Source organism: Acinonyx jubatus, chromosome D4, assembly GCF_027475565.1.
Source record: "Acinonyx jubatus isolate Ajub_Pintada_27869175 chromosome D4, VMU_Ajub_asm_v1.0, whole genome shotgun sequence".
In the NCBI taxonomy this organism is placed as follows: Eukaryota; Metazoa; Chordata; class Mammalia; order Carnivora; family Felidae; genus Acinonyx; species Acinonyx jubatus.
Genome location: NC_069391.1, coordinates 36,612,462 through 36,632,422, shown reverse-complemented (window position 1 = coordinate 36,632,422; position 19,961 = coordinate 36,612,462). Strand labels below are relative to the sequence as shown.

General features: G+C 40.5%; 1 protein-coding gene across 6 annotated transcripts in view; it reads left to right on the top strand.

The window, feature by feature from the left end:
• Positions 1-19,961, top strand: part of RUSC2 (RUN and SH3 domain containing 2) — an 81,226-nt gene that overhangs the window by 26,525 nt on the left and 34,740 nt on the right. Inside the window, exon 1 of one of the 6 annotated variants that reach the window (XM_053204959.1) lies at positions 10,998-16,526. The exons of 4 other annotated variants lie outside the window; for them this stretch is intronic. The gene's annotated coding sequence lies outside the window, so the exon portion shown is untranslated. Of the gene's footprint in view, positions 1-10,997; positions 16,527-19,961 lie in introns of those variants that run through there. One more of the 6 variants, XM_053204961.1, reaches the window with a different exon arrangement.

Below are 19,961 nucleotides of genomic sequence, written 5' to 3'. Positions count from 1 at the left end.
TTATAGCAAATTCTCAATCTCTGGAGACTTCTAACTGTAGCAATTAGAAGCCAGGCACCTGGAAGAGTGGGTGTGCATGTGTGTCTGTGTATTTTTGTTGAAAGGCAAGAAGACGGTGAGTGGAAGGACGTTAACTAGCACTCTGCATAGGAACCTTTCCTTGGGCTCCAGGTTTTAATTTGGCTTCATTTGTAATTAGAGCTGAAAGGAACCTTAAGAGGTCATGTGATTCAGCCTGCTGCCTCCAAACAGGTGCTATGAGTTGAACTAAGGAAGGAATCAAATAGTTGACCTACTAGAGAAAGCTATACTCTTGATGGCTGAATGAGTAGAAAAGAAGAATTTTTTTTTTACTAGGTATAATCTCTTTTGAGCAGAGAAAGACTCTGGGACAACTAGGTTTATTATTACCAGATTTGTAAGGAATAAAGGAAAGCAACCCTTTATAGTTCAGTGAGGATCAGTGGCTTCTAGTTTATTCTTTTCCTAGCTATAATTCCCAGTGCTACAATCTCCATTCATTGAATTGGAGCCTTGGGAGCGTCAGGTACAGCTGAGCCTGAGAGGTGAAGGCTTAGGCTTATTAGGGGTTCCACCAGGTTCCACCTGGATATTCTGTCAGCTACTTTGATTACATTAAAGAAAGATGCCTGCATATTTCCAGGTCACAAGGGAAGACAGACTTGAGGAAAAGAAGATCTGCCCATACCAGGTAGTCCTAGGAAAGAGCCGATTCTACTTAAGAGCCACGCCTTTTGTATAGTGTTTGTATTTGACTTTAGGGAGTGCACTTTGAGCTGAACCTTTCTGTGACATATTTGAGAAGCTGAAAGCAAAGCAAAGCTCTGTGCTTAGAAAGAGGATTCTATATTAGGGAGTCCTCGTAAGGAAGCAGTTGGGTGTGTCTGGGACAACCCTTCAGGCCTCTTCCAACACACTCCCAGCATGCTGGCTGGTCTCATTTGGAATCCAAAATAACATAATATCAGTTCAGAGCAGTGGCCTCCTCAGGAGCAGCTACATGTAACCAGGAGGAAAGACAGATGAGCTCTGGGTATTATTGGCTGCTATTTCATTTGTGGAATCGGACTCCTGATGCCATAGCCAGGTGCTCTTAAGCATCTAACATTCTGTTTATTCTTTCCTTGTAACTCCATGCAGACACCCTTGGGTATCACTATTACCACCAGTTCTTCAATCTCCAAATTCTTTCAGCATCTCTCACACATTTCAAAGAGAGGCACTTATCTTGTAAGAAATTCAAAATCTCCATCAAATCTCAAGGCCTTTAGGGCGCCTGGATGACTCGGTTGAGCGTCTGACTTTGGCTCAGGTCATGATCTCACAGTTCATGGGTTCGAGCCCCACGTCGGGCTCTGTGCTGACAGCTCAGAGCCTGGAGCCTTCTTCGGATTCTGTGTTTTCCTCTCTCTCTGCCCCCGCCCCTGCTCATACTCTCTCTCTCCTTTAAAAATAAATAAATATTTTTTAAAAAATCTCAAGTCCTATAAAGACATAGGATCTTGGCAGGTATGGAGGGTAGTGACACAAATTGATTTTCCTGAATTAATGTAGAAAGTTCATTTTTGCCCTCAGAAGTAACTCTGCTATTAGCGCATCTATTATTTTCCACACTTCTTTGATTTGGGAGCCATGAAGAAAGAGAGAAGAGATGATTTCTATCAGTTAATCATTTGTTTCACTCTCCATTTCCCCAACCCAACAAAACATGTTGGACAGTCTTGCCTTTGCCTTTGCCTTTGCCTTTGCCTTTGCCTATGCCTATGCCTTTGCCTTTGCCTTTGCCTTTGCCTTTGCCTTTGCCTTTGCCTTTGCCTTTGCCTTTGCCTTTGCCTAGAGGTTTTCAGATTTTCTCCCGCTAAGCCACAGGCTCTCCTAGAAGTGCCTTTGGGGACCCCCACAGTGGAGAGAGGGATTTGGAGTGTATGGAGCTCTAGGCCTCCCCTGTTTCAACCAGAGTAGCTCTGTTTTATGTATTAGGACTAAAAAAATTTGAAACCACTGCTTTAACACTTATCCTGAAATGTCTTTCTTGCCGCCTTAGCCCTTTCCACAGACATGTTGGCAATGATTTTAACAAAATTAGGAGACCCTCAAGTTGGGCTTTTACCCCTGAACTTCCAGCACAGTGCTTCACAGTAGGATGCTTGTGGGTTGATTGCTTGCTTGATTGATTGACTAACTCTTCACATGATATTAATTAATAGCCTCTGAATGCTTCTAGATCAGGGAGAAGTATACAGTAGTCATCCACAGTTTCACTTTCCACGGTTTCAGTTAACCCGTGCACATTCAACCATGGTCCCTCTGGAAGCAGATCCTCCTTCCGACAGTTGTCAAAGGGTCAGTAACCTAGCACAACATCACAATGCCTATGTCATTCATCTCCCTTCATCTTCTCACAGAGGCATTTTATCATCTCACATCATCACAAGAAGGGTGAGTGCAGTACAATGAGATATTTTAAGGAAGACCATATCCACATAACTTTTATTATAGTATAGTGTTAAAATTGTTCTGTTTTATTGTAAGTTATTGCTGTTAATCTCTTGCTATGCCTAATTTATAAATTAAACTACCACATGTATGTACGTATAGGAAAAAAACATAGTATATATAGGGTTCAGTGCCCTCCGTGGTTTTAGACATCCACCAGGGGTCTTGGAACATAGCCCCTGCAGATAAAAGAAGACTACTATAGTATCTCAGAGTTTATTTGATTTGTTATGATTTGAGCACTTCTGACTTTTCCTACTGAAATCAGTCTACAATTTGTGGTAAAAGCATAGCCAGAGGTGTTACCTACTATAGGTTGTTTTTGGTGTACAGGATATCTGACCTAGGTCAACACAAACAAATGTACTCCTGTTGTTTTCCAAAGAAGAGTTTCCTGAGGTGAAAGCTAAGCAAAGAAATTATTGGGAAAGACTGGGAACAGAAGTCTACTAGGATCACATAGTCTTATCTATTTTTTAATACTGCTTGCTTTCACTAAAAATTACCTGCCTGGATAGTTTCCACAACTACTCAGTGTCTTGATTGTGGAAAATGCAGATCTTTTTTCTTCACTGAGCTATACTTAACAATAATATCCATGCTATTTATCTCAATATAAACACATCTGAATATCTTTTTTAGGTTTCTTTCTTTATTTTTTTGGTTTGGCTTTATTTTTTTTTTTAACTAACATGTTTTATGAAAGTTATATATACATTTAGTTTTTTAAAAAGCCAAATAACAGGGGCACGTTGGTGGCTCAGTCAGTTGAGTGTCTGACCCTTGATTTTGTCTCAGGTCATGATCTCACGGTTTGTGGGTTCGAGCCCTGGATCGGGGTCCGTGTCAGCAGTGCAGAGGCTGCTTGTGATTCTCTCTCTCCCTCTCTCTGCCCCTCCTCCCATCGTGCACTCTCTCTCTCTCTCTCTCTCTCTCTCTCAAAATAAATAAACTTAAAAATAAATAAAAATAAAAATCCAAATAAGAGAAAATGTACGTTAGTAGGAAAACTGGCAAAATCCAAATAGTCTGCAAATCTAGTTAATGGTAATGTGTACAATGTTAATGTCTTTGTTTTGACAAATGTACAAGGATTATGTAAAATGGTAATAGGAACTGGTTGGAGGACATTCAGGAACTCTCTGAACTATCTTTGATGGTTTAAATATTATTTCAAAATAAATGACTTTCTAAAATTGAAAATTATTCCAAAATAAATAGTCAATTTTTAAAAGTTTATACACAGCAGTAAAGGTCTTCACAATGAAAAAAGTCAAATAGTGCCAAATATGGGACAATCTGAGCATCAAAATCAGTAATACCAACAGTGGATTATGACCCATTCAATTAAAAAAGAAAGAAAGAGAGAGAGAGAGAGAGAGAGAAAGAAAGAAAGAAAGAAAGAAAGAAAGAAAGAAAGAAAGAAAGAAAGAAAAGAGCCCAGGAGTCTACAAGAGTCTATACTGATACCAAAGGAAGAAAGGGAGGGAGGGAGGGAGAAAGAAAAGAAATTGTTCTTGTATTAGAATGCCAGCTAATAAACGTAGAAAGAATAATAGTTGATTCAGACAAAAATCATCAATGGATGCTAGCATTTTTAAAGAGTAATAGCAATGCTTTACATTTCTATAAAAACACTATAGTTTATGGAGCACTTTCACACACTGTTTTGAGTAGGCTACTGTTCACCTCTGTAATGGGGTGTATAATGTGTCTCCCATTAGCCTTCATATCCTTTTTTTTTTACCATAGTGATTCCCCATAAAACAGCCTGGCCCAGGAATAGGAATGCTTAGTAGCCAGTGGTTATATTCACATACGTTTTATTTTCACCATCCCTAGACTTTGTCATAATCTCTTGCTACTTGGTTATCTTTGAGATTTCATCCTTTATTTAAAACATTTCGCACATAGCTGATTTGTATTCTGCATCTGACATTTTTAATATCTGAAGTCCTTGCAATTTAAATCTGTTGTTTTCTCTGTTATTCATATATGGTGCTTCCATGTATATTTGTGATCTTTGATATTAACTAATTTTTGTTTGTTTTTTAATTTTGAGAATCCTGTCTGCTTAAGCTGAGGTAGTTTCCTCCAGTGAAAATACATATCTGCTTCTCCCAAAAGTTGGAGGGAACCACCATCCCTGGATCACTTGAACGTACTTCAAAGGTCTCAGCTTAATGTAGGAGTCTCAGGTTTAACTCCCTCACCTTTTAGTTGTCCAAAGGCTTGTCATTCTGACCACAATCAGAATGTTTTGGGAACTGGCCCACGAGGAACCCTGGCCCTCCTCCTTGCTTACTCCACAGCTCATGATTTTTCTCCTTTTGGGGGGATAGGAGGAGTAGCCTTAGAGATTTCTTCTGTTTACCTGAGTCCTGAAATGCTTTAAAAGGTGTATGTTATATAGGATCTAGGTTTTTTTGCAGTAGAAGGGTCTCCCTTAATATCTTGTTCACCATATTCAGGAAGCAGAAGTTACTGTATACAATTTGATATCCTACTTTTTTTTATTAGCTTTTAAGCCTTTTTCTGTACTAGCCTTCATAAATATCCAATAGAATTTGATATTTAGAATGTTTTTTTAATTTTTTTGCTATTGCAAGTAATACTGCAGTGAACATGATTGTGGAAATGTCAGGTAAATCTGGGGTTGAGGATAGAAAGAGAAAGCATACCTGTTATTCTGGGCAAGGGTTGCAATCTCAAATGCTTTATAGGATCAAGGAAAATAATGCAAAATGCAAATGAATAAAGTGAACCTGGCTAGTTACAAAACTCCATGAGGAGTGATGGGAACATGTCAAACGGAAGGGCACATGCCTATCTTATGAGGGCAGCCACTTCTCAATTCCAGCCAGTTGTTACTATCTGGAAATGAGGGCCTGGTACATGGTCAGTTTTTTCAAGCAAGACAAACTGAAATCCAGATTTTTTTTTTAATTTATTTTTTTTTTTTAGAAATCTCCAAAATTTTTATATATTTATTTTTTTATTTTTAATATTTATTTATGTTTGGGAGAGCGCAAGTGGGGGAGGGACATAGAGAGGGGAACAGAGGATCTGAGGTGGTCTCTGTGCTGTCAGGCTGACAGCAGCAAGCCTGATGTGGGGCTCGAACTCATGAACTGCAAGATCATGACCTCAGACAAAGTCAGTTGCCCAACCAACTGAGCCACCCAGGTGCCCCTCCAAAATTTTTGTTCTTATGGTGGCATTTTTACTGTGCAAGCCACATAAAACCTATTGACACACAAGATGTGACTGTCACGCTGTCACTTTGCAACATATGCTCTAAGATCATGACTGGGAATAAATGGTAGGGAAGTGCTGACTGAACACACAGCTGTTTAGTCATCTTTCCATCCGTGGTATGAAAATGGAGAGAAATGAAGGGTTAAGAGTTTAAGATCTTGGCACTGAGAATTTTTTTACTAAGTCTCACCTTTTTGGTTTTTATCTTCCTTCCTTCCTTCCTCTCCTCCTTCTCATCAGATGTGCTGTTCTCAGGCTAAGCTAAGCTCCCAAAAGTTATCTTGGGTCCAGTTAGCCTGCTGGGCTTGCCATCCAGTAGCTTTATCAAATAAACATTGGTGATGCCCTACTAAGTTCCAAGGTTTTGTGCTAATAATTACCTATCAAGATATAAGACACAGCCCCACACTGCAAAAATGTGCTGTCATGAAGAGATAAATAACAAAATAAACTGGCCAAGGTTTGGTACCAAATGAGTTGTGCAGACGATTGGTATTGAAGTTCAAGAGAAAATTCCTGTGATTAAGAAAAGCTTCCAGGGCACCTGGGTGGCTCAGTTGGTTGAGTGCCTGACTTCGGCTCAGTTCATGATCCATCTCTCAACTCCTCATGGGTTCAAGCCTTGCGTTAGGCTCTGTGCTGACAGCTCAGAGCCTGGAGCCTGCTTCAGATTCTCTCTCTCTCTCTCTCTCTCTCTCTCTCTCTCTCTCTCTCTGCCTCTCCCCTGCTCACACTTTCTCTCTCTCTCTCTCTCAAAAATAAACATTTTAAAAAGAAGAAGAAGGGTGATGGGTATTGAGGAGGGCACCTTTTGGGATGAGCACTGGGTGTTGTATGGAAACCAATTTGACAAAAATTTCATATATTGAAAAAAAAAAGAATTAAGAATTAAAGAGGATCTAAATAAAAAAAAAAAAAGAAGGAGGAGGAGGAGGAGGGGGAGGAGGAGGAGGAGGAGGAGAAGAAAGAAAAGCATCCAGACATGGTAGGCTTTGAGCTAGGTCCTTGAAAAGAAAAGAAAAGAAAAGAAAAGGAAGGAAAAGAAAAGAAAAGAGAAATAGGGAGAGAGTATTCCAGATATCTTCCCAGTGGAGTAAGCCAAAACTCAGAATTCAGAATAAATTTGGCATGTAATGGAACATGGTTCAATAAGTAGGAAGGAATTTTGAATGTCACATTAAGGAATTTGGATTATCCTGTAGGCAGTAAGGAGCCATTGAAGACTTTTTAGTAATAAGGTGATATATTGAAGGCTGTGCTTTGGGAAGATTAATCTTGTGTCATTAAATAGGATAGCTGGGAGGAAAGAGACGGAATGAAAGCACTAGAAAGCATGAAACTAGTAGAAAAAGTATATAACAATTCAAAGGAGAGGTAATGCAGATCTGAATTAGAAAGATTGGGAGTAAGAGTGGGAATTTGAGAGGCAATATAACAAGTGGTTAATAAGAACACTGACTTTAGAATCAGACATTTCTTTATCTGAATCTCAGATCAGATATTTACTGACTGAGTTATCTTAGGAAGATTTTTAATATCCCTGAACCTCATTTCTCATCCATAAAATAGACATAATAATACTTAGCTTAGAGAGTGGTTATATGGATTAAATGAGATAATGTAAGTTAGTGCTTAGCATAATAGTTGGAATATAGTAAAGCACAATAAATTATTAGATCAATGCCGAAAATATTTGAAAAAAGATTCGGCATGACTTGGTGATTGAATGTAGAGAGAGTCCACATAACTCTCAGTGTTTTCAAGCTTGTGTTTGTTACTGATAGTCCAAAGAAGGCTGATTTGAAATAGAAAATTCAGTTTGACTTTAGTTAGATGTGTCGAATTTGAGGTAATGGTAAAGTGTCTAATAGGCAATAGAGATTTGATTCTGGAAGTTCTGGAAGAATGTAAGATTTGGAAATCAGTGGCATAATGGGAAGGGCCAAATTCTTCTCAAGTTGAAAAGACTTCACATCTGAGCCTTGCTGTAAATCTACATTATTTTTCATTATTTGTAAAATTTTTAAATTTGAGTATATTTGACTATAAGTCTACATTTAAAAGTGTGCCAGGTATTGGTTTATTAAACCATGAAGAAAGAATGATCTAAGAGGAAGAACTAGGAAGATTAAAGCCAAAGGGAAAAGAGGGTTTCAATAGGAGAAAATAGCCAAATAAAAAAGTTTAAATAATGTAAGTTCAAAATTAAACTATTTCAGACCAAGTATTACAAGACAGACAGACTTTAGGTAGTTAAGAAATGGTTAGGGAGAAAATAAAGTTAACATAATCTATTCTTTTTATTTTTTTTATTTTTTTGAGAGAGAGAGACAGAGTACAAGTGGGGAGGGGCAGAGAGAGAGGGAGACACAGAATCCGAAGCAGGCTCCAGGCGCCGAGCTGTCAGCACAGAACCCATTGTGGGCCCATGAGCCAAGTGGTGAGATCATGACCTGAGCCAAAGTCCCACCCAGGCGCCCCAACATAATCTATTCTTTTAAGAATTTTTGTGTTGAAAAAAAACAGGAGAAAGAGGGTATTGTCTCAGGTCCTTGGGTTGACATGCCAGTGATGCCAGAAATGCCTCTGCTTTCTGTATACCTGAAATTCCATCACCCTTACTCAGTTGCAGAGACTTCAAAGACTTCTGTCTCTGTGGAGCTGAGCAACACTGTTCATTGCTGTTGCAACTTACTCCTTTTAACAGATTAATGGAGATATAATTGATGTACCTTGTTTCACCAGTTAAAGTATACAGTTTAGTTGTTTTTAGCATATTCACAGAGTTGAGCAACTATCACCACAATCTAATTTTAAAACATTTGCATCATCCCACAAAGAAATCCCATACCTGATAACAATCATTCCCTATTTTCCCCGTTCCCCAAGTCCCTGTCAGCCACTAGCCTACTTTTTGTCTCCATAGATTTGCCTAATCTGGACATTTCATATAAATGCAGTCAAATCATATGTGACCTTCCATATTTGGCTTCTTCCACTTAGAGTAATGTTTTCAAGGTTCATCTATGTTGTAACATGTTTCAGTACTTCATTCCTTTTTTTTGTTGAATAATATTCCATTTTATGAACATATCACATTTTACTTATCCATTCATCTATTGAAAGACACTTGGTTGTTCCCACTTTTTGGCTATCATGAATAATGCTGTGAATATTTGTATACAAGCTTTTGTGTGAATTTTTGTTTTCATTTCTTTTGGGAATATCTCTAGGAGTAGAATTTCTGGGTCATATGGTAACTCTATATTTCACATTTTAAGGAACTTCCAGACTGTTTTCCAAAGTGATTGCACCATTTTACAATCCTCCCAGCCATGTATAAGGGTTCTGATTTCTCCACATTATCATCAATACTTGTTATTGTCCGTCTTTTAGATTTTAGCCATTCTAGAAGGGTGAAGTGGTATTTCATTTTAGTTTTGATTTGCACTTCCCTAATAACAAATGACATTGGAATTCTTTTCATATGCTTATTGACGATTTTTATGTCTTATTTGGAGAAATATCTATTCAAATCCTTTGTCCATTTTTTAATTGAGTTATAGATCTTTTTATTATTGAGTTGTTAAGAGTTCTTTATATATTCTGAATAGCAATCTCTTATCAGAAATATGATTTGCAGAAGTGCCTGGGTGTCTCAGTTGGGTAAGCATCTGACTCTTGGTTTCAGCTCAGGTCATGATCTCACAGTTTATGAGTTCAAGCCCCTCATTGGGGATTGTGCGCTGCCAGCACAAAGCCTGCTTGGGATTCTCTCTCTCCCTCTCTCTGCCCCAACCTTGCTCGTGTTCTCTCTCTCGCTCTCTCTCTCCCTTCGTCTCAAAATAAATAAATAAAACTTTAAAAAAGAGAAAGAAATATGATTTGCAAATATTTGCTCCCATTCTGTGGGTTGTCTTTTCACTATCTTGATTGTATCCTTTGAAGCAAAAAGCTTTAAATTCTTATGAAGTCCACTTTATGTTTTCTTTTGTCACTTGGACTTTTGGCATTGTGTCTAAGAATATATTGCCTGACTCGAGGTTATGAAGAATTACTCCTTTTTTTTTTTTAAAGCTTTCTTTTAACAGATCTTTTTTACCCCCACATGAACAGGAGTCTTCTCTTCTAAGCCGTTTGAGTCAGATCTGTCTATTGCTCACTCTCATTTACACTCAAGGCTCATCTTTTTTTATACTACGCGTGTTCAACAAGACTTGGACTCACCATTTTCTATCTGCCCAAGCACTGTGCTAGGTTTTGTGGGAAACACAAAATAAAAATTCTGTCTTATACGCTGGATATTGGGCAAAGATGAATTTAACTTGGACTTTGCAGTTAAAAGAGACATTAAAGTGGATATGAAAAAAAGAACAATAAACGCATCAAAAGACAAATGATTTACTTAATCAAAACTGTTTGTGGACTAATGCTACTTTTTCATGAATTTTGCATCAGTATGCAATGAAATGAGAAAAGTAATGATATGCTTATTTTTATGAAATGATGATAGTTGATGCAAAGTTTTTTTTTAAGTTTATTTATTTATTTTGAGAAAGAGAGAGCATGGCAGGGGCAAAGAGAGGGAGAGAAAGAGAATCCCAAGCAGGCTCTGCACTCTCAGTGCAGAGCACAAACCACGAGATCATGACCTGAGCTGAAATCAAGAGCCAGTCACTTAACCAACTGAGCTACCCAAGCACCCCTATTTTGTTTTTTAATGATGCTACTTGGCAATGTAAGAAATTGGCAATCCCATATTGATCTACTGAGTTTTGTGGGATTTTTTTCCTGTCTGTAAAACTCACAGCCTGTAGCCACAGGTTCAGAAGACCGATAATTTCTGGCTCTGGGCTGATCAGTGAAGACTTGGCGGATGAGTTGATCTGAGCCTTGTAGATTCTGAATAATTCTGAGTAGAGATCCAAGTGTAACAGGTAGGAGAATCTGAACAAAGGCAGCAGAGTGGAAATGAGATTATGGGAATACTACTTGGCAATGAGAAAGAATGAAATCCTGCCATTTGCAGCAACATGGATGGAACTGGAGGGTATTATGCTAAGTGAAATAAGTCAGAGAAAGACAGATATCATATGTTTTCACTCATATGTGGAACTTGAGAAACTTAAGACCATGGGGGAAGGGAAGGGGAAAAAATAGTTACAGAGAGGGAGGGAGGCAAACCATAAGAGACTCTTATATACAGAGAACAAACTGAGGGTTGATGGGAGAGGGGGGAGAGGAGAGGGGAAAATGGGTGGTGGACATTGAGGAAGGCACATGTTGAGATGAGCACTGGGTGTTGTATGTAAGCGATGAATCATGAGAATCTACCCCCAAAACCAAGAGCGCACTGTAAACACTTTTTGTTAGCCAATTTGACAATAAATTATATTTAAAAATAAAAAAAATAGGGGCGCCTGGGTGGCTCAGTTGGTTAAGCATCTGACTTTGGCTCAGGTCATGATCTCACAGTTTCTGGGTTCAAGCCCCACGTTGGTCTCTGTGCTGACAGCTCAGAGCCTGGAGCCTGCTTTGGATTCTGTGTCTCCCCCTCCCTCTGCCTCTCCCCCTCTCATGCTCTGTCTCTCTCTCTTGAAAATAAACATTTTAATTAATTAATTAATTAATTAATTAATTAAAAAAAAAGGAAATGAGATAGTGAAACAAGTTTGAAGGACTACATGATGAAGTATGGGAAGTAGGGTTGTAAAGAGAGGGAGTAGATAGATAGCAAAGATGGAGGACCTTGAAAGCCAAAATGAGTTTGAACTTAATTCTCTGGATAATGGGAAACCATTAAAAGAGGTAGAAGGAGCGACATATGGAAGAAAGATAGTACTTTAAGGAGATGAATCTGGTAGTACTGGAAGGTAAATTGCAGGTGAGAATACTAATTAGGAGCCAGTTGGGGTTTATAATGTGACAATATTTGTATTTTGTTTCTAACCGGAAAATAATTTGATCTTTCATCAAAAACACTATAGATCTTTGGCAGTAGTGGGTAGAAGATAGGTGATGGTGTGGTGAAGTAAGCCAAGCACTTAAAATGTGAAAGCTGCCACCTTCTATAGGCAACTACAAACATTTCCTAAGTAGTGGCTCTCCAGTACAATGCATGGCTTAGCTTCACAGAAATCTCAGGGACAAAGACCATGGCCCTCGAGCTCTTATAGTAAGAAGCTAGAAGTCTATGCTTGGTCATGGGGATTGGCTTTGCCCTACACTAAAGCTCCTTATCCAACCCACTTTGAGGTCTGTTTCAGGGAAGAGGGAAGTACAGCCATACCTCAGGGGTGTTGTGGGTTCTGTTCCAGATCACTGCAATAAAGTGAATATTGCAATAAAGCAAGTCAAATGACTATTTTGGTTTCCCAGTGCATATAAAAGTTACAATTATACTATACTACAGTCTGTGAAGTGTGCCATAGCATTATGTCTTAAAAAAGGTGTATGCCTTAATTTAAAAATACTTTATTGCTAAAAAATGCTAACCATCATCTTAGCTTTCAGTGAGTTGTAATCTTTTTGCTGGTAAAAGGTCCTGCCTCAGTGTTGATGGCTCCTGACTGATCAGGGTGTGAGTGCTGAAGGTTGGGGTGACTGTGGCAAGTTCTTAAAATAAGACCATGAAGTTTGCCACATTTATTGACTCTTTCTTTCACAAACAATTTCTCTATAGCATTCAATGCCATTTCATAGCATTTCACCCACAGTAGAACTTCTTTTGAAATTAGAGTCAATTCTCTCAAACCCCACACTGCTTTATCAACTAAGTTTATGTAATTTCTAAATCCTTTGCTGTCATTTCAACAGTCTTCACAGCATCTCCACCAGGAGTAGATTCCATCTCAAGAAACCACTTTCTTTGCTCATCCATAAGGAGCAACTCCTCATCCATTAAAATCTTATCATGACAGTAATAGCAATTCAGTCACATCTTCAGGCTCCACTTCTAATTCTAGTTCCCTTGCTATTTCCACCACATCTGCACTCACTTCCTCCACTGTAGTCTTGAACCCCTCAAAGTCATCCATTAGGGTTGAAATCAGCTTCTTCCAAACTCCTGTTAATGTTGATATTTTGACTCTTCCCATAAATCATGAGTGTTCTTAATGGCACCAGATGTGGTGAATCCTTTCCAGAAGATTTTCAATTACCTTTGCCCAGATCCATCAAAGGAATCACTATATATGGCACTAGAGCCTGATGAAAGGTATTTCTTAAACAATAAGACTTGAAAGTTGAAATGACTTCTCGACCCATGGGCTGCAGAGTGGATGTTCTGTTAGCAGGCTTGAAAATAACATTAATGTCATTGTAACTCTCTATCAGAACTCTTTGGTGACCAGGTGCCTTGTCAACGAGCAGTGGTATTTTGAAAGGGATCTTTTTTTTTTTTCTGAGCAGTAGGCCTCAACAGTGGGCTTAAAATACTCAGCAAACCATGTTGTAAACAGATGTGCCGTCATCAAGGCTTTGTTCCATTTACAGAGCACAGACAGAGTAGATTTAGCATAATTCTTAAATGCCCTAGGATTTTTGGAATGGTATATGAATGAACACTGACTGGTTCCAACTTAAAGTCACCAGCTGCCTTAGCCCCTAATGAGAGTCAACCTATCGTTTGAAGTTTGAAGCCAGGAACTGACTTCTCCTCTCTAGCTATGAAAGTCCTAGAAGACATCTTCTTCCAATATATGGCTGTTTTGTCTACATTGAAAATCTGTTGTCTCATGTAGCCGCCTCCGTTAATGATCTTAGCTGGCTCTTCTGGATAACTTGCTGCAGCTTCTACATCAGCACTTGCTGCTTCACCTTGCAACTTTATGTCACGGAGATGGCCTCTTTCCTTGAACCTCATGAAGCCACCTCTGCTAGCTTCCAACTTTTCTACTGTAGTTTCCTCACCTCTCTCAGCCTTCACAGTATTAAAGAGAGTTAGGACCTTGCTGTGGATTAGGCTTTGGCTTAAGGAAATGTGGCTGGCTTGATTTTCTATCCAGACTACTGAAGCTTTCTCCATATCAATAATAAGGCTGTTTTGCTTTCTTATGATTCGTGTTTAGCAGAGTAGCACTTTTAACTTCCTTCAAGAACTTTCTTTTGCATTTACAACTTGGATAAGTGTTTGACACAGAGGCCCAGCTTTTGGCCTATCTCAGCTTTAAACACGCCTTCCTTGGATGAGCACTGGGTGTTATATGGAAACCAATTTGACAATAAATTTCATATTAAAAAAATAAAAATAAAAATAAATAAACATGCCTTCCTCACTAAGCTTAATCATTTCTACCTTTTAATTTAAAGTGAGAGATGTGAAACTCTTCCTTTCATTTGAACACTTTGAGGCCACTGTAGGGTTATTGGTTGGCCTAATTTCAATATTATTATGTCTCAAGGTATAAGGAAGCCCAAAGGGGAAGGAGAGAGGGAGGGGAGCAGCCAGACAGTGGAGCGGTCAAAACACACACATTTATTAAGTTGACTATCTTTTATGGGCATGGTTCATGGTGCCCCAAAACAATTAACAATAGTTATATCAAGGATCACTATTCATGGGGCGCCTGGGTGGCTCAGTTGGTTAAGTTTCCAACTCTTGATTTCAGCTTATGTCATGATCTCACTATTCATGAGATCAAGCCCCGTGTTAGGTTCTGAGCTGACAGCACAGAGCCTATGTGGTATTCTTACTCTGCCTTTCTCTCTGCTCCTCCCCTACTTGTTCACATGCACGTGCACATTCTCTCTCTCTCTCTCAAAATAATAAACTTTAAAAAAATTTTTTTAAGGATCACTGATCGCAAGTCACCATAACAAATTTAATAATAATGAAAAAGTTTGAAATATTGTGAGAATTACTAAAATATGACACAGAGACACAAAATAAAATCCTGTTTGAAAAATGGCACTGATAGACTTGCTCCACACAGTGTTGCCAAAAAACAAACAAAAACACAACAACAATGCAGTATCTGAAAACATAATAAAGTGACGCTCCATACAAGGAGGTATGCATGTACAGTGACACCAACACCATTTCTGCTGCTTTCAGTCTCCTTGTGAAAACCACTAATGGTCAGTTTTATGAAGCAGCCTCCTTCTCTCCTTTCCTTCCTCATTGTTTCCTGCTTTATGAGATCAAGGTGCCTTTGCCCCTCAAACAGATTTAGGTTGGAGGTGGGTTTTTGGAACTTTACCTACTTCTCTGTTCTCTCTGCAACTCTGTTCATTTTAGCATATCATCTGTAGACTCATGGGTCACATAGGAAATAGAAGAAGCAATAAGGGGAAAGAAACTATATCTCTTGTGGATCCTGAGTGGTAGTTGCTGTGGTCCTGGCCACTGGACCCAAGCCTTCTTTCTAGGGACCTGAAATCCAGTGGCTTGGCTGAGGGATCCAGATACTAGTCAACACTGAGAGGAGACCTAGATAGGTCCCCAGCTTGTAACTGTCTTTGCCATCAAGGGTGGCAGCAGGGGGCAGTGACCTGAAGTAGACAGACAGTGCTGCTGCTTACTGTACAACTGGCTCTGGCTGTAGCTTCTCCACTGTTTACTGATTCCCACAGAACTGGCCCAGAACCTGAGGAAAGTGGAGCTGGGAAGGGGTGAAGGGCTCTGTAGACCTACAGGCAGAACTGAGATTTTTCTCTGGCAGAGGGAAGACCTCTCCCTTTCCTTAGCCTTCCTTTCCCTAGGAAAATAAGCTTCCTGGCCCCTCAGCCTGGTCAAATGGATTCTGCCTCACCACTGGCTCAGCTGGATGCCACTTGGCAGGCACTTGACCAAAACCTGATGCAGGTGAAGGGAGAAGGTTTTGTTCCGGCCACACTAACAGAACCTCTGAAGACGTAGGGAACTGAATCAGACTCTGTGTTAGGAAGGGACCTGTGCCCAACTCGGTCCTAAGGCTCACTACCACCCTGTGTATAGAAGCCTGCCTATGGCCCAGTCTCTCTTTTTTCTGAGACAGACCTCATTTCTCTGAAGAGGCACACCCCAGAAAGCCTAGTGCTGAATCTAGCTGGGATACACAAAGACTCTACCTGCTGACAGAATGATGCCTGGTCCCTGAAACCTCCCTTCAAGGTTTCAGAAACCCCCTCCCAGGATGGCTGCTCTGCCCTGAGGCTAGTCTGGAATCCTAGTGAAAGGAAAAAGCTGGAAAACAAGGAGTCATTCAGAGTGGGTGAAGAGAGGAGGGAGAGGTTTCTGGCTAAGATCTAAAAGGAGGGGCCTAAAGGAAGGAAGGAAGCTCTAAGGCTCTGCCCAGACTTTTTCCCTGAGACTCCTAAGAGCAAAAGAGAAGCTAGACCCAGCTCTCTGGTCTAATTTTCTTTGCTGCCTTGAGAGTTCTCAGTCTTCCAGCCCTGGCTGCCCTCTGTGGCTTTCTCTCCCCTCCCCCTTCCCTAGGCTAAAGGGCCCACAGGGACTGACAGGGAGGGAGGCTGAGTGGCTGTACTGTGGGCATGCCTGCTCCTTTCCCTTCCCCCTTCCCTTAGCAGCAACGTCACCGCAGCACCAGTAGCAGCGGCAGCAGCAAGGATACTGGGGCTGGGATTGCGCAGCCTCCCTGCATTAGCAACGATGCCATTGTATTAGCAGAAATCAGATCTTAGGAAATCGGTTCAGTTCCCCCTGTGTGGTCCCGTGGAACAATGCCTCAGCTGGAACTGTCGAGGTAGAGCTTGGTTGCAGTGCAAAAGGAACAGAAGCCTCCGGGTACAGCTCAAGGCTCCTTACAGAGGTATGGCTTAGCGGAGCTGGGGGAGGGGCAGGGCAAAGACGCTAGGATAACCGATCAGCACATTTGGACCCCGGCTTCTGAGGGTTGGCTTTGTCCTTCCGACAGAAAGAGAGAGAGCAAAGAGAGAGAGAGTGCAAGCATGAGAGCAAACATTAGATGAGCTCGTCCATGCATACATTTGGGCTGTGGTGCAGAGGCTTGGGCTAATGCTATTTTGTCAAGCAACAGAAGATCCCCTCTTTTCTGGGCGTTTCTAATGAGGCTGCTATAGTATGGGTCATGGTGAAGGGGGGTCAGATCTAGGAACAAAGACTTAATGGGAGGAGACACCCCTAAAGCTATTGTAAGTTTATGATGGAGAATATGCTGGGATCCAAGCAGCTCTCAAGAGGAAGGGCTGGGAAGCATCCAACCCGTTCTTTTCCTCCATACATAAACATACATGCCCATAGACACGCATACCATATCTTCTGTTGCCATGGAGCCACCAGGCTGCAGGTAAGGATGGAATAAGAAAGAATGTTGACCAAGAGGCTCTATAGTATATTGGGGGAGGGGGAATGTGAGGAGTCAGTCACTGTAATGCCTACAGCTGACCTGTTATAATCAGTCTCCTTATACAGACCTAGATTCCTATCGGGAAGAGACCTAAGCATAAGCTGGTCCTCCCAAATCCACCCTCTTTGTCTCTTCCCTTCAGTCGTGCCCAAGAGAAGACTCAGACAGGAAAACAGTTATCAGTGCTATTGACGCTCCTCATCGGGCCACAGATCAAGGTCAGGTTGTTAGAGAAGAGCAACTGAATACTGCTGTCTTCCCAGTCTTCCTTCAGGAGGCCAAGAAAAGAGGGAAAGAGTTTTATGACTGGCAGAAAGATGCTGATGACCAAAGACAGGGGAAACCTTTCTTCTGGAGTTTAGAACATTCTCCTGCCCAGAGTTGACCTATTGCTGAGCAGATAGAAAGAGTTCCTTAAATTCCCATTTCCACTGACCACCTTGGTGAATGATTCAAATACATATGCTAAAAGGAGTCAGTAGTTCCACATTGTGCAAATATGGGCACATACATACAGTCAGTAGTTCCACATTGTGCAATTATGGCAAATACACTGGGAAGTTGCAGGAGGGAGGGTGTTAGTTCCCAGGAAGCATCTAGGAATGTGAACTACAGAACAGGGAAAAGAGGCCTTGGGGACTATGAATGGGGCAGGAAGGTGAGGGCTGGGAACTGAGACAGAAGTGGATTGAAGAGTGTTTAATAACACTCATATTACTGAGGTGGTAATATAAAAGGGACTGTCGGTTCAGAGAATAGAGAAGTGGGTAAATCCAAATTATGTAAGTGGAGGTTCAAGTGTGGGCCTATACAGGAAAGGTAGGAAGCAGCTGCTGTAGTAGCAGAATAAATGCCGGTACTTTTGGAAAAGGGTGTGGCCCCTGAACATTTTCTTTGGGAGGCTGTTGTAGTAGGAAGAATTAGGAGTTAGGCAGACCTGGGTTTGTGTTGTTCCATCTCAGCTGTGTAATTGTAGGCAAACGATTTACTCTTGCTAAGCTTCAGTTTTCTCATCTGTGAAGTGGGAATGATTGTGCCTACTCTAAAAGATCATAGTGGAACTAGAGATGACATATGTAAATCACCTGGCATGTAAGAGCTCAGTGAATGATCACTAATAAATAGTATTATTATGTTAGGCCAAGAGACATCCATTTGGAATGGGGGCCAGGAAAAGGGCTCTCATGGAAAGCTTTCCCTGATTCTGGAGAGCTAGACTTCATAACTTTATGCTGGCTAAACCCAACCACTATCTTCCTACTAGGCATAGCTATTGGGCCCGTCTTCTGAGAGCTTTCTTTCACTCTCTTCCTATTCTGGACTCTCTATTCCTTCCCCATCATCATCTCCCATGTCTCTCCATTTAATCAGGGTGCAGAGGGGATCTGCAATGAGCTCTTCTACCCTATTGTTTTCAAGTTTATTAGAGCTCATGGCCCACAGTATTAAACTTGTATTGTTATAGAACAAGTCATTCCCAGGAAAGAAGTCTAAGAGGTGTGTGTTGTGTTTGAAATAAAGTCACATGTATAGTATACTCTCATTACATTCTTAACTAACAAAAGTTAAGTTATCCTGAGTCCTGTCTAATTGTCATTTATTCACTGAATGATCTTGGACAAGTCCTTTTGTTTTTGATTGTCAATTTCCTTGTTTTTTAAAATGAAAGTGACTCTGCCTACTTTGGTGAGTTGTTGTGAGGATCAGTGAGGCGACATGTAAAAAAAAATGTGCTTTACAAAAATGTGCAAGTTCAGGAGAGGGGGCATGAATACAGAATCTCATGGGATGCCTGCAGTACGTCACCTCAGTTGACTGAGCTAGAGTTGTCTGTGAAAGAAATATTGGCAGGCATCCCCCTTGGTTGTGTGGAAATCAGAAAGGAATAAGACCTTTTCTAAGATACAAAAATATAAAATGAATCAAACAGTGATAGAGCTTTACGGTTAAAATAGGATTCAACAAAATCTAAATGTAAAAGCTAAAACTATACAGCTTTCAGAGGGGGGAAAAAAGAGGAAAAATTTCTTTATGATCTTGTGATAGGCAAAGATTTTTTAAATAGGACAGAAGGCTCTAACCATAAAAGATAAATGGGATTTTATAAAATTAAAAACTTCCATTAATTAAAAAGCACCATGAAGGTGCACCTGGGTAGCTCAGTCAGTCAAGCATCCGACTGTAGATTTCAGCTCAGGTCATGATCTTATGGTTGTGAGTTTGAGCCCCAAGTCTGGCTCTGTGCTAACAGTGTGGAGCCTGCTTGGGATTCTCTCTCTATCTATCTCTCTCTCTCTCTCTCTCTCTGCCCCTCCCCTGCACATGCACTCTAAGTAAATAAATAAACTTAAAAAAAAAAAAAACGCTATTTAGAAAACAAATGGGCAGGGGCTCCTGGCTGGCTCAGTCGGTGAAGCGTCTCACAGTTCGTGAGTTCAAGCCCCGCATTGGACTCTATGCTGACAGCACAGAGCCTGGAACCCACTTAGAGTTCTGTCTCCATCTCTCTCTCTCTACCCCCTTCCCCACTCACACACTCTCTCTCTCTCTCTCAAAAATAAATAAACATTTTAAAAAATGTTTTTAAAGAAAACAAATGGGCAAGCCACAGGCTGAGAGAAAATATTCTCAAGACATGTGTCTGATAAAGGAAATTTAAAAGCCCCTACAACTCAATAATAAAAAGACAAGTCAGTTTTTTAAATGGGTAAAATAGGGGCACTTGAGTGGCTCAACCCATTAAGTGGCAGACTTCAGCTCAGGTCATGATCTCATGGTTTGTCAGTTCAAGCCCCATGTCCAGCTCTGTGCTGACAGCTTGGAGCCTGGAGCCTGCTTCAGATTCTGTCTCCCTCTCTCTCTGCCCTTCCCCTGTTT